Here is a 13366-nt window from a genome sequence, read left to right as displayed (position 1 = left end):
TTCCACTTGCAAAGCAGATGTAATGACCACTTCCAAATAAATTATTGTTTGAAATGTGTCATTTCATTTCTTTTTCCTTCAAATGGGTATCTACAGAACATTAGAATGCTTCGAAAGAAAATTTATTGAGGATAACCAAGGGTTAATGACTCTGGCTTTCATTTGACTTAGGATAGATCTCAGGACATACTGAATGAAAAGCAGGTGTGATGACCACTACACTTTGAAACACAACACTTAAGCAGTGTTTTAATTGACCGTTGTTGTACACAGGTGTTTTATGATCTTCCGAAAAGACAATGCAACTTTCTTCTAGAGAATCCTGTTCAGAAGGATATGACCATGGTTTTTAGTGGGGATGAAAACTTGAACATTTCACTTGTAAATCAGACTAAATGACCACCACCATATGAATTCTAGATTGAAATATGTGATTTCATTTGTCTTTGCTTTAAATGGGTGTCTACTGAACATGAGAATTCTTACATAAAATATTTCATAAGGATAACCAAAAGTTAAAAATTAAACTATGGTTTCACTGGGGATTGAACCCAGGACCTTCTGCGTGTAAAGCAGACGTGATGACCACTACACTATGAAACCCACCACAGATCAGTTGGATTGGATGACAGCTGCAGAAAACGGTTGTCCACTGATCTTTCAAAACACAATATAATTTTCTTCTAAAGAAACCTGTTCAAAAAGATGTGCTCATAAGTGATAAAAAGTAGGACAATCTAACTGTAAATCAGACAAATTGACTACTACCATATGAATTATAGATTGTAATATGTCATTTCAATTGTCTTTCGTTTAAATGGGTGGCCATGGAATTTGAGTATGCTTACATACAATTGTTTTTCAAAAATAACCAAGGGTTAAAGCTTAAGCCCTTGGTTTCACTGGGGATTAAACCCAGGACATTCTGCGTGTAAAGCAGATGTGATGACCACTACACTATGAAACCCAACTTGTCCCTATGTTTTTCATTGACCGTTGCAGTACATGGGTGTCTCCTGATCATTCCAAAATCATACATTGTAATTTTCTTCAACAAACGCATGTTCAAAAGGATAATCCCATAGTTTTGGTGGGGATCAAAGTGAAGAGCTTCCACTTGCAAAGCAGATGTAATGACCACTTCCAAATAAATTATTGTTTGAAATGTGTCATTTCATTTCTTTTTCCTTCAAATGGGTATCTACAGAACATTAGAATGCTTCGAAAGAAAATTTATTGAGGATAACCAAGGGTTAATGACTCTGGCTTTCATTTGACTTAGGATAGATCTCAGGACATACTGAATGAAAAGCAGGTGTGATGACCACTACACTTTGAAACACAACACTTAAGCAGTGTTTTAATTGACCGTTGTTGTACACAGGTGTTTTATGATCTTCCGAAAAGACAATGCAACTTTCTTCTAGAGAATCCTGTTCAGAAGGATATGACCATGGTTTTTAGTGGGGATGAAAACTTGAACATTTCACTTGTAAATCAGACTAAATGACCACCACCATATGAATTCTAGATTGAAATATGTGATTTCATTTGTCTTTGCTTTAAATGGGTGTCTACTGAACATGAGAATTCTTACATAAAATATTTCATAAGGATAACCAAAAGTTAAAAATTAAACTATGGTGTCACTGGGGATTGAACCCAGGACCTTCTGCGTGTAAAGCAGACGTGATGACCACTACACTATGAAGCCCACCACAGATCAGTTGGATTGGATGACAGCTGCAGAAAACGGTTGTCCACTGATCTTTCAAAACACAATATAATTTTCTTCTAAAGAAACCTGTTCAAAAAGATGTGCTCATAAGTGATAAAAAGTAGGACAATCTAACTGTAAATAAGACAAATTGACTACTACCATATGAATTATAGATTGTAATATGTCATTTCAATTGTCTTTCGTTTAAATGGGTGGCCATGGAATTTGAGTATGCTTACATACAATTGTTTTTTAAAAATAACCAATGGTTAAAGCTTAAGCCCTTGGTTTCACTGGGGATTGAACCCAGGACCTTCTGCGTGTAAAGCAGATGTGATGACCACTACACTATGAAACCCAACTTGTCCCTATGTTTTTCATTGACCGTTGCAGTACATGGGTGTCTCCTGATCATTCCAAAATCATACATTGTAATTTTCTTCAACAAACGCATGTTCAAAAGGATAATCCCATAGTTTTGGTGGGGATCAAAGTGAAGAGCTTCCACTTGCAAAGCAGATGTAATGACCACTTCCAAATAAATTATTGTTTGAAATGTGTCATTTCATTTCTTTTTCCTTCAAATGGGTATCTACAGAACATTAGAATGCTTCGAAAGAAAATTTATTGAGGATAACCAAGGGTTAATGACTCTGGCTTTCATTTGACTTAGGATAGATCTCAGGACATACTGAATGAAAAGCAGGTGTGATGACCACTACACTTTGAAACACAACACTTAAGCAGTGTTTTAATTGACCGTTGTTGTACACAGGTGTTTTATGATCTTCCGAAAAGACAATGCAACTTTCTTCTAGAGAATCCTGTTTAGAAGGATATGACCATGGTTTTTAGTGGGGATGAAAACTTGAACATTTCACTTGTAAATCAGACTAAATGACCACCACCATATGAATTCTAGATTGAAATATGTGATTTCATTTGTCTTTGCTTTAAATGGGTGTCTACTGAACATGAGAATTCTTACATAAAATATTTCATAAGGATAACCAAAAGTTAAAAATTAAACTATGGTTTCACTGGGGATTGAACCCAGGACCTTCTGCGTGTAAAGCAGACGTGATGACCACTACACTATGAAACCCACCACAGATCAGTTGGATTGGATGACAGCTGCAGAAAACGGTTGTCCACTGATCTTTCAAAACACAATATAATTTTCTTCTAAAGAAACCTGTTCAAAAAGATGTGCTCATAAGTGATAAAAAGTAGGACAATCTAACTGTAAATCAGACAAATTGACTACTACCATATGAATTATAGATTGTAATATGTCATTTCAATTGTCTTTCGTTTAAATGGGTGGCCATGGAATTTGAGTATGCTTACATACAATTGTTTTTTAAAAATAACCAATGGTTAAAGCTTAAGCCCTTGGTTTCCCTGGGGATTGAACCCAGGACCTTCTGCGTGTAAAGCAGATGTGATGACCACTACACTATGAAACCCAACTTGTCCCTATGTTTTTCATTGACCGTTGCAGTACATGGGTGTCTCCTGATCATTCCAAAATCATACATTGTAATTTTCTTCAACAAACGCATGTTCAAAAGGATAATCCCATAGTTTTGGTGGGGATCAAAGTGAAGAGCTTCCACTTGCAAAGCAGATGTAATGACCACTTCCAAATAAATTATTGTTTGAAATGTGTCATTTCATTTCTTTTTCCTTCAAATGGGTATCTACAGAACATTAGAATGCTTCGAAAGAAAATTTATTGAGGATAACCAAGGGTTAATGACTCTGGCTTTCATTTGACTTAGGATAGATCTCAGGACATACTGAATGAAAAGCAGGTGTGATGACCACTACACTTTGAAACACAACACTTAAGCAGTGTTTTAATTGACCGTTGTTGTACACAGGTGTTTTATGATCTTCCGAAAAGACAATGCAACTTTCTTCTAGAGAATCCTGTTCAGAAGGATATGACCATGGTTTTTAGTGGGGATGAAAACTTGAACATTTCACTTGTAAATCAGACTAAATGACCACCACCATATGAATTCTAGATTGAAATATGTGATTTCATTTGTCTTTGCTTTAAATGGGTGTCTACTGAACATGAGAATTCTTACATAAAATATTTCATAAGGATAACCAAAAGTTAAAAATTAAACTATGGTTTCACTGGGGATTGAACCCAGGACCTTCTGCGTGTAAAGCAGACGTGATGACCACTACACTATGAAACCCACCACCGATCAGTTGGATTGGATGACAGCTGCAGAAAACGGTTGTCCACTGATCTTTCAAAACACAATATAATTTTCTTCTAAAGAAACCTGTTCAAAAAGATGTGCTCATAAGTGATAAAAAGTAGGACAATCTAACTGTAAATCAGACAAATTGACTACTACCATATGAATTATAGATTGTAATATGTCATTTCAATTGTCTTTCGTTTAAATGGGTGGCCATGGAATTTGAGTATGGTTACATACAATTGTTTTTTAAAAATAACCAATGGTTAAAGCTTAAGCCCTTGGTTTCACTGGGGATTGAACCCAGGACCTTCTGCGTGTAAAGCAGATGTGATGACCACTACACTATGAAACCCAACTTGTCCCTATGTTTTTCATTGACCGTTGCAGTACATGGGTGTCTCCTGATCATTCCAAAATCATACATTGTAATTTTCTTCAACAGACGCATGTTCAAAAGGATAATCCCATAGCAGATGTAATGACCACTTCCAAATAAATTATTGTTTGAAATGTGTCATTTCATTTCTTTTTCCTTCAAATGGGTATCTACAGAACATTAGAATGCTTCGAAAGAAAATTTATTGAGGATAACCAAGGGTTAATGACTCTGGCTTTCATTTGACTTAGGATAGATCTCAGGACATACTGAATGAAAAGCAGGTGTGATGACTACTACACTTTGAAACACAACACTTAACCTCTTAACGCTCAGCGTCCGATATATCGGACGCTGAGCGCAGTGACTTAGCGCTCAGCGTCCGATATATCGGACGCTGAGCTGATGCCGGTTCAGCTCAAGATCTGAGCCGAACCGGCATCGGGAAAGACGGGGTGCCGGCTGTGACTGATAGCCGGCACCCCAGTGTAACACCCGCGATCGGAGTTGTCTCCGATCGCGGGTGCTTAACCCGTTAAATGCCGCGGTCAGCGCGACCGCGGCATCTAACATGCAGCTGGGGGTTCTTTCCCCCACGATCGGCCCCCCCGAACCGTTTTCGGGGTGCGCCGATCGTTGCTATAGTAACTCTGGGGTCCGATCTGGACCCCAGAGTTACCTGCAAGAATTGCCAGTAAGATGGCGTCTGTGACGTCATCTTACTGGCACAGTGCCAGCCTATGCAAGTGCATAGGCTGACACTGATAATACTCTGCAATACATCAGTATTGCAGAATATTAGCATGAAGAAGCAATCAGATGATTGCTTCTTCATGTCCCATGGTATAAAAGTGAAAAAGTAAAAAAAAAAGTTATTCAATAAAAAAATAAAGTCATAAATCACTAAAAATGCCCCAAACCCCCAAAACATATAAAGAGACATATAACTCAAAAAAAAAGTCTAAATCATAAGACAAACCCCACATATATAGTATCACCGCGTCCGTAACAACCCGTAGAATAAAAGTAAATCATTATTGAACCCGCACGATAAACGCCGTAAAAAAAACTGTTATAAACCCTCCAAAAATTATGATTTTTACCTTTTCAATCCCACAAAAAATGCTATAAAATGTGATCAAAAAACCATATGTACTGCGACATGATACTGGTGCAAAGTACAACATGTCCCGCAAAAAACAAGCCATCAACCAGCTCCGTAGCCAAAAAAGTAACAAAGTTATGCCACTTGGAAGACGGCAATACATAAATGATAGATTTTTCCCCACATTAGGGTTTTGTTTGACAAATTTAGTAAAACGTAAGAAAATATATTCATGTCTGGTATCCCCGTAATCGTATCAACCCATAGAATAAAGATAACATGATTATTAGTCTATACGGTGAACACCAAAAAAAAAAGAAGTAAAAAATCCAGTACAGAATTGATGCTTTTCTACTCCTGTCCTCAAAAAAAGTTCCTAAATTTTCAACAATAGGTGATACAAACCCCAAAATGGTAACATTGGAAAAAGCATCTCATCCCGCAAAAAAAATGGCATCACATGGCCCCAATAACGAAAAAGCAAAAATTTTATAGCCTTCAAAAGGGGCCAATGAGGAAACTAAAATCCTGGCAGCTGCAGCGCCCTCCTTCCCTTCTGCGCCTCGCTGTGCCCCCATAAAACAAGTCACAGCCACATGTGGGGGGTCTTTGTACTCAGGAGAAATTGCAGAACAAATTGTATGGTGAGTTTTCTCTTTTTATCTTTTGGAAATGTGTAAATTTTAGGGCTAAATGAACGTATAAGGGAACAATATGACCATTCTAAATTTCACCTCCATTTTGATTCAATTACTATGAAGATCTCAAGGGGTTAACAATCTTCGTAAAAGCGGTTTCTGATAGCTTGAGGGGTGCAGATTTGAAAATGGGTTGGTTATATAGGGGGTTTTGATGCTAAATATGTAAAATTTCATTCCAAACTGTATTTATCCCCAAAATAGTCAATTCTGAAAATCCGGAAAAGCGATATTCTTTTTGTAAGCCGCGTGACATCAAAATAAATTATCCAAACATTTCACAAAATATGAAAATGTAAAGTAGACAAATGGTAAATGTTATTCAGCAACTTATTTAGGTGGTAAATCGATGTGCCTGAAAACGCAATGATTTTGAATTTCGAAAATGGCAAATTTTTCCAAAAATTTATCATATTTTCTTTTTTTTTGTAAATAAACGCAAAACTTATCAGCCAAAATTTACCACTAAAATGAAGTACAACATGTGGGGAAAAAACAATCTCAGAATCGCTTTGATAAGTAACAGTGTTCAAAAGTTATAACCGTATAAAGCGACGCAGGTCAGAATCCAAAAAATCGGGCTGAGCCTTAACCTACAAAATGGCTGCGTCCTTAAGGGGTTAAGCAGTGTTTTAATTGACCGTTGTTGTACACAGGTGTTTTATGATCTTCCGAAAAGACAATGCAACTTTCTTCTAGAGAATCCTGTTCAGAAGGATATGACCATGGTTTTTAGTGGGGATGAAAACTTGAACATTTCACTTGTATATCAGACTAAATGACCACCACCATATGAATTCTAGATTGAAATATGTGATTTCATTTGTCTTTGCTTTAAATGGGTGTCTACTGAACATGAGAATTCTTACATAAAATATTTCATAAGGATAACCAAAAGTTAAAAATTAAACTATGGTTTCACTGGGGATTGAACCCAGGACCTTCTGTGTGTAAAGCAGACGTGATGACCACTACACTATGAAACCCACCACAGGTCAGTTGGTTTGGATGACAGCTGCAGAAAATGGTTGTCCACTGATCTTTCAAAACACAATATAATTTTCTTCTAAAGAAACCTGTTCAAAAAGATGTGCTCATAAGTGATAAAAAGTAGGACAATCTAACTGTAAATCAGACAAATTGACTGCTACCATATGAATTACAGATTGTAATATGTCATTTCAATTGTCTTTCGTTTAAATGGGTGGCCATGGAATTTGAGTATGCTTACATATAATTGTTTTTCAAAAATAACCAACGGTTAAAGATTAAGCCCTTGGTTTCACTGGGGATTGAACCCAGGACCTTCTGCGTGTAAAGCAGATGTGATGACCACTACACTATGAAACCCAACTTGTCCCTATGTTTTTCATTGACCGTTGCAGTACATGGGTGTCTCCTGATCATTCCAAAATCATACATTGTAATTTTCTTCAACAGACGCATGTTCAAAAGGATAATCCCATAGTTTTGGTGGGGATCAAAGTGAAGAGCTTCCACTTGCAAAGCAGATGTAATGACCACTTCCAAATAAATTATTGTTTGAAATGTGTCATTTCATTTCTTTTTCCTTCAAATGGGTATCTACAGAACATTAGAATGCTTCGAAAGAAAATTTATTGAGGATAACCAAGGGTTAATGACTCTGGCTTTCATTTGACTTAGGATAGATTTTAGGACATACTGAATGAAAAGCAGGTGTGATGACCACTACACTTTGAAACACAACACTTAAGCAGTGTTTTAATTGACCGTTGTTGTACACAGGTGTTTTATGATCTTCCGAAAAGACAATGCAACTTTCTTCTAGAGAATCCTGTTCAGAAGGATATGACCATGGTTTTTAGTGGGGATGAAAACTTGAACATTTCACTTGTAAATCAGACTAAATGACCACCACCATATGAATTCTAGATTGAAATATGTGATTTCATTTGTCTTTGCTTTAAATGGGTGTCTACTGAACATGAGAATTCTTACATAAAATATTTCATAAGGATAACCAAAAGTTAAAAATTAAACTATGGTTTCACTGGGGATTGAACCCAGGACCTTCTGCGTGTAAAGCAGACGTGATGACCACTACACTATGAAACCCACCACCGATCAGTTGAATTGGATGACAGCTGCAGAAAACGGTTGTCCACTGATCTTTCAAAACACAATATAATTTTCTTCTAAAGAAACCTGTTCAAAAAGATGTGCTCATAAGTGATAAAAAGTAGGACAATCTAACTGTAAATCAGACAAATTGACTACTACCATATGAATTATAGATTGTAATATGTCATTTCAATTGTCTTTCGTTTAAATGGGTGGCCATGGAATTTGAGTATGCTTACATACAATTGTTTTTTAAAAATAACCAATGGTTAAAGCTTAAGCCCTTGGTTTCACTGGGGATTGAACCCAGGACCTTCTGCGTGTAAAGCAGATGTGATGACCACTACACTATGAAACCCAACTTGTCCCTATGTTTTTCATTGACCGTTGCAGTACATGGGTGTCTCCTGATCATTCCAAAATCATACATTGTAATTTTCTTCAACAAACGCATGTTCAAAAGGATAATCCCATAGTTTTGGTGGGGATCAAAGTGAAGAGCTTCCACTTGCAAAGCAGATGTAATGACCACTTCCAAATAAATTATTGTTTGAAATGTGTCATTTCATTTCTTTTTCCTTCAAATGGGTATCTACAGAACATTAGAATGCTTCGAAAGAAAATTTATTGAGGATAACCAAGGGTTAATGACTCTGGCTTTCATTTGACTTAGGATAGATCTCAGGACATACTGAATGAAAAGCAGGTGTGATGACCACTACACTTTGAAACACAACACTTAAGCAGTGTTTTAATTGACCGTTGTTGTACACCGGTGTTTTATGATCTTCCGAAAAGACAATGCAACTTTCTTCTAGAGAATCCTGTTCAGAAGGATATGACCATGGTTTTTAGTGGGGATGAAAACTTGAACATTTCACTTGTAAATCAGACTAAATGACCACCACCATATGAATTCTAGATTGAAATATGTGATTTCATTTGTCTTTGCTTTAAATGGGTGTCTACTGAACATGAGAATTCTTACATAAAATATTTCATAAGGATAACCAAAAGTTAAAAATTAAACTATGGTTTCACTGGGGATTGAACCCAGGACCTTCTGTGTGTAAAGCAGACGTGATGACCACTACACTATGAAACCCACCACAGGTCAGTTGGTTTGGATGACAGCTGCAGAAAACGGTTGTCCACTGATCTTTCAAAACACAATATAATTTTCTTATAAAGAAACCTGTTCAAAAAGATGTGCTCATAAGTGATAAAAAGTAGGACAATCTAACTGTAAATCAGACAAATTGACTGCTACCATATGAATTACAGATTGTAATATGTCATTTCAATTGTCTTTCGTTTAAATGGGTGGCCATGGAATTTGAGTATGCTTACATATAATTGTTTTTCAAAAATAACCAATGGTTAAAGATTAAGCCCTTGGTTTCACTGGGGATTGAACCCAGGACCTTCTGCGTGTAAAGCAGATGTGATGACCACTACACTATGAAACCCAACTTGTCCCTATGTTTTTCATTGACCGTTGCAGTACATGGGTGTCTCCTGATCATTCCAAAATCATACATTGTAATTTTCTTCAACAGACGCATGTTCAAAAGGATAATCCCATAGCAGATGTAATGACCACTTCCAAATAAATTATTGTTTGAAATGTGTCATTTCATTTCTTTTTCCTTCAAATGGGTATCTACAGAACATTAGAATGCTTCGAAAGAAAATTTATTGAGGATAACCAAGGGTTAATGACTCTGGCTTTCATTTGACTTAGGATAGATCTCAGGACATACTGAATGAAAAGCAGGTGTGATGACCACTACACTTTGAAACACAACACTTAAGCAGTGTTTTAATTGACCGTTGTTGTACACCGGTGTTTTATGATCTTCCGAAAAGACAATGCAACTTTCTTCTAGAGAATCCTGTTCAGAAGGATATGACCATGGTTTTTAGTGGGGATGAAAACTTGAACATTTCACTTGTATATCAGACTAAATGACCACCACCATATGAATTCTAGATTGAAATATGTGATTTCATTTGTCTTTGCTTTAAATGGGTGTCTGCTGAACATGAGAATTCTTACATAAAATATTTCATAAGGATAACCAAAAGTTAAAAATTAAACTATGGTTTCACTGGGGATTGAACCCAGGACCTTCTGCGTGTAAAGCAGACGTGATGACCACTACACTATGAAACCCACCACAGGTCAGTTGGTTTGGATGACAGCTGCAGAAAATGGTTGTCCACTGATCTTTCAAAACACAATATAATTTTCTTCTAAAGAAACCTGTTCAAAAAGATGTGCTCATAAGTGATAAAAAGTAGGACAATCTAACTGTAAATCAGACAAATTGACTACTACCATATGAATTATAGATTGTAATATGTCATTTCAATTGTCTTTCGTTTAAATGGGTGGCCATGGAATTTGAGTATGCTTACATACAATTGTTTTTTAAAAATAACCAATGGTTAAAGCTTAAGCCCTTGGTTTCACTGGGGATTGAACCCAGGACCTTCTGCGTGTAAAGCAGATGTGATGACCACTACACTATGAAACCCAACTTGTCCCTATATTTTTCATTGACCGTTGCAGTACATGGGTGTCTCCTGATCATTCCAAAATCATACATTGTAATTTTCTTCAACAGACGCATGTTCAAAAGGATAATCCCATAGCAGATGTAATGACCACTTCCAAATAAATTATTGTTTGAAATGTGTCATTTCATTTCTTTTTCCTTCAAATGGGTATCTACAGAACATTAGAATGCTTCGAAAGAAAATTTATTGAGGATAACCAAGGGTTAATGACTCTGGCTTTCATTTGACTTAGGATAGATCTCAGGACATACTGAATGAAAAGCAGGTGTGATGACCACTACACTTTGAAACACAACACTTAAGCAGTGTTTTAATTGACCGTTGTTGTACACAGGTGTTTTATGATCTTCCGAAAAGACAATGCAACTTTCTTCTAGAGAATCCTGTTCAGAAGGATATGACCATGGTTTTTAGTGGGGATGAAAACTTGAACATTTCACTTGTAAATCAGACTAAATGACCACCACCATATGAATTCTAGATTGAAATATGTGATTTCATTTGTCTTTGCTTTAAATGGGTGTCTACTGAACATGAGAATTCTTACATAAAATATTTCATAAGGATAACCAAAAGTTAAAAATTAAACTATGGTTTCGCTGGGGATTGAACCCAGGACCTTCTGCGTGTAAAGCAGACGTGATGACCACTACACTATGAAACCCACCACAGATCAGTTGGATTGGATGACAGCTGCAGAAAACGGTTGTCCACTGATCTTTCAAAACACAATATAATTTTCTTCTAAAGAAACCTGTTCAAAAAGATGTGCTCATAAGTGATAAAAAGTAGGACAATCTAACTGTAAATCAGACAAATTGACTACTACCATATGAATTATAGATTGTAATATGTCATTTCAATTGTCTTTCGTTTAAATGGGTGGCCATGGAATTTGAGTATGCTTACATACAATTGTTTTTTAAAAATAACCAATGGTTAAAGCTTAAGCCCTTGGTTTCACTGGGGATTGAACCCAGGACCTTCTGCGTGTAAAGCAGATGTGATGACCACTACACTATGAATCCCAACTTGTCCCTATGTTTTTCATTGACCGTTGCAGTACATGGGTGTCTCCTGATCATTCCAAAATCATACATTGTAATTTTCTTCAACAAACGCATGTTCAAAAGGATAATCCCATAGTTTTGGTGGGGATCAAAGTGAAGAGCTTCCACTTGCAAAGCAGATGTAATGACCACTTCCAAATAAATTATTGTTTGAAATGTGTCATTTCATTTCTTTTTCCTTCAAATGGGTATCTACAGAACATTAGAATGCTTCGAAAGAAAATTTATTGAGGATAACCAAGGGTTAATGACTCTGGCTTTCATTTGACTTAGGATAGATCTCAGGACATACTGAATGAAAAGCAGGTGTGATGACCACTACACTTTGAAACACAACACTTAAGCAGTGTTTTAATTGACCGTTGTTGTACACAGGTGTTTTATGATCTTCCGAAAAGACAATGCAACTTTCTTCTAGAGAATCCTGTTCAGAAGGATATGACCATGGTTTTTAGTGGGGATGAAAACTTGAACATTTCACTTGTATATCAGACTAAATGACCACCACCATATGAATTCTAGATTGAAATATGTGATTTCATTTGTCTTTGCTTTAAATGGGTGTCTACTGAACATGAGAATTCTTACATAAAATATTTCATAAGGATAACCAAAAGTTAAAAATTAAACTATGGTTTCACTCATAACCCAGGACCTTCTGTGTGTAAAGCAGATGTGATGACCACTACACTATGAAACCCACCACAGGTCAGTTGGTTTGGATGACAGCTGCAGAAAATGGTTGTCCACTGATCTTTCAAAACACAATATAATTTTCTTCTAAAGAAACCTGTTCAAAAAGATGTGCTCATAAGTGATAAAAAGTAGGACAATCTAACTGTAAATCAGACAAATTGACTGCTACCATATGAATTACAGATTGTAATATGTCATTTAAATTGTCTTTCGTTTAAATGGGTGGCCATGGAATTTGAGTATGCTTACATATAATTGTTTTTCAAAAATAACCAATGGTTAAAGATTAAGCCCTTGGTTTCACTGGAGATTAAACCCAGGACCTTCTGCGTGTAAAGCAGATGTGATGACCACTACACTATGAAACCCAACTTGTCCCTATGTTTTTCATTGACCGTTGCAGTACATGGGTGTCTCCTGATCATTCCAAAATCATACATTGTAATTTTCTTCAACAGACGCATGTTCAAAAGGATAATCCCATAGTTTTGGTGGGGATCAAAGTGAAGAGCTTCCACTTGCAAAGCAGATGTAATGACCACTTCCAAATAAATTATTGTTTGAAATGTGTCATTTCATTTCTTTTTCCTTCAAATGGGTATCTACAGAACATTAGAATGCTTCGAAAGAAAATTTATTGAGGATAACCAAGGGTTAATGACTCTGGCTTTCATTTGACTTAGGATAGATCTCAGGACATACTGAATGAAAAGCAGGTGTGATGACCACTACACTTTGAAACACAACACTTAAGCAGTGTTTTAATTGACCGTTGTTGTACACCGGT

At 36.4% G+C, this 13366-nt stretch overlaps 12 non-coding genes across 12 annotated transcripts; all 12 read right to left on the bottom strand.

Moving 5' to 3' along the window:
- Positions 1-530: 530 nt before the first annotated feature.
- Positions 531-603, bottom strand: TRNAV-UAC (transfer RNA valine (anticodon UAC)). The gene has a single exon. It is a non-coding gene; the product is annotated as a tRNA-Val (tRNA).
- Positions 604-2005: 1402 nt separating this feature from the next.
- TRNAV-UAC (transfer RNA valine (anticodon UAC)) lies at positions 2006-2078 on the bottom strand. The gene has a single exon. It is a non-coding gene; the product is annotated as a tRNA-Val (tRNA).
- Positions 2079-2752: 674 nt separating this feature from the next.
- Positions 2753-2825, bottom strand: TRNAV-UAC (transfer RNA valine (anticodon UAC)). Its single transcript has one exon. It is a non-coding gene; the product is annotated as a tRNA-Val (tRNA).
- A 1038-nt stretch (positions 2826-3863) lies between these two features.
- TRNAV-UAC (transfer RNA valine (anticodon UAC)) lies at positions 3864-3936 on the bottom strand. Its single transcript has one exon. It is a non-coding gene; the product is annotated as a tRNA-Val (tRNA).
- Positions 3937-4227: 291 nt separating this feature from the next.
- Positions 4228-4300, bottom strand: TRNAV-UAC (transfer RNA valine (anticodon UAC)). The gene has a single exon. It is a non-coding gene; the product is annotated as a tRNA-Val (tRNA).
- A 3104-nt stretch (positions 4301-7404) lies between these two features.
- Positions 7405-7477, bottom strand: TRNAV-UAC (transfer RNA valine (anticodon UAC)). Its single transcript has one exon. It is a non-coding gene; the product is annotated as a tRNA-Val (tRNA).
- Positions 7478-8151: 674 nt separating this feature from the next.
- On the bottom strand, positions 8152-8224 carry TRNAV-UAC (transfer RNA valine (anticodon UAC)). The gene has a single exon. It is a non-coding gene; the product is annotated as a tRNA-Val (tRNA).
- Positions 8225-8515: 291 nt separating this feature from the next.
- TRNAV-UAC (transfer RNA valine (anticodon UAC)) lies at positions 8516-8588 on the bottom strand. The gene has a single exon. It is a non-coding gene; the product is annotated as a tRNA-Val (tRNA).
- A 1038-nt stretch (positions 8589-9626) lies between these two features.
- On the bottom strand, positions 9627-9699 carry TRNAV-UAC (transfer RNA valine (anticodon UAC)). Its single transcript has one exon. It is a non-coding gene; the product is annotated as a tRNA-Val (tRNA).
- Positions 9700-10333: 634 nt separating this feature from the next.
- Positions 10334-10406, bottom strand: TRNAV-UAC (transfer RNA valine (anticodon UAC)). Its single transcript has one exon. It is a non-coding gene; the product is annotated as a tRNA-Val (tRNA).
- Positions 10407-10697: 291 nt separating this feature from the next.
- On the bottom strand, positions 10698-10770 carry TRNAV-UAC (transfer RNA valine (anticodon UAC)). The gene has a single exon. It is a non-coding gene; the product is annotated as a tRNA-Val (tRNA).
- A 634-nt stretch (positions 10771-11404) lies between these two features.
- TRNAV-UAC (transfer RNA valine (anticodon UAC)) lies at positions 11405-11477 on the bottom strand. The gene has a single exon. It is a non-coding gene; the product is annotated as a tRNA-Val (tRNA).
- Positions 11478-13366: the final 1889 nt, after the last annotated feature.

This window comes from Engystomops pustulosus, chromosome 7 (genome assembly GCF_040894005.1).
Source record: "Engystomops pustulosus chromosome 7, aEngPut4.maternal, whole genome shotgun sequence".
Lineage (NCBI taxonomy): Eukaryota > Metazoa > Chordata > Amphibia > Anura > Leptodactylidae > Engystomops > Engystomops pustulosus.
The sequence above is the reverse complement of the archived record's forward strand: the minus strand, read 5'-3'. Positions and strand labels throughout refer to the sequence as shown.